The sequence below is a fragment of the Mus caroli genome, chromosome 6 (assembly GCF_900094665.2).
Source record: "Mus caroli chromosome 6, CAROLI_EIJ_v1.1, whole genome shotgun sequence".
NCBI lineage: Eukaryota > Metazoa > Chordata > Mammalia > Rodentia > Muridae > Mus > Mus caroli.
In genome coordinates this window covers 146,595,821-146,596,828 of record NC_034575.1, presented here as the reverse complement: position 1 = coordinate 146,596,828, position 1,008 = coordinate 146,595,821, and the positions used below count along the sequence as shown (strand labels likewise).

Below are 1,008 nucleotides of genomic sequence, written 5' to 3'. Positions count from 1 at the left end.
AAAAAAAAAAAAAAAAGAATCATTTTAATTACTGGCCTTAAAGAAATACTACTACCTTGTTGCAGGAAATAGTAAAATGGCAAGTTCCCGGGCTACACCCAGCTACTCTCAGTCCCAGAGTTCTTGCAGGCCAGTTCTTAATCTCTCGGAGACAGTCTGGTCCAGAGCTCCTGAAGTGTCTCCACCCAGCTAGCTAAGTTCCCACTGGTGTGTAGCAACCATGCCAGCCCTATGCCTAAAAACCCCCACAATCTTAATGGTGCACATTTGGCAAACCTATGCTTTGCCATCTGCCTTTCTCTCTGGAACCCAGATGAGCCACGCAAAAACACAACACAAATTTAGTTCAGAAACAATGGTAACTCAATTGCTGGGCGCAACAACCAGAATCCTGATCTTGTAAGCCTTATTAAATCTAAATCTTTGGGAGCTGGAGATATGGTTTAGTGGTTAAGAGCACTGACTGCTCTTCTGAAGGTCCTGAATTCAAATTCCCAGCAACCACATGGTGGCTCAGTGTACTCATATATAAATAAAATAAATAAATAAATCTTAAAAAAAAAATCCTAAATCCTCTGGTGCCGAATCCTGATGGACTGGGAGACACTAGTAGTTTCATCTTGTCCTCACCCTATCCCTGTCCAAAGGACTCTCTCTCCCTCTTGCTTCCTCTTCCCCTCTCCAACCTGGAAGTCCACCTCCTTGCCCAGTAATTGGGGATGGTCTCTTCCCAGCCCCTCCCTGGGGAGCAGAATTAGCATCAAAATACAAGCAACCCCAGGGCTCTCCACAACACTCCCTTATTTATTATTCTATTGCTGTCTTGACCCACCAGCTACCAATAGTGACACGGGGGCTTTTTTTTTTTTTTTTTTAGATTTATTTATTTATTGTATGTATATGAGTACACTGCTACTGTCTTCAGACACACCAGAAGAGGGCATCAGATCCCATTACAGATGGTTGTGAGCCACCATGTGGTTGCTGGGAATTGAACTCAGGACCTCT

At 43.7% G+C, this 1,008-nt stretch overlaps 2 protein-coding genes across 3 annotated transcripts in view; one reads left to right on the top strand and one right to left on the bottom strand.

Moving 5' to 3' along the window:
• Caprin2 (caprin family member 2) overlaps nt 1–1,008 on the top strand; it is a 44,717-nt gene that overhangs the window by 436 nt on the left and 43,273 nt on the right. The window lies entirely within an intron of this gene.
• Nucleotides 1–1,008, bottom strand: part of LOC115031291 (atherin-like) — a 20,061-nt gene that overhangs the window by 14,461 nt on the left and 4,592 nt on the right. The window lies entirely within an intron of this gene.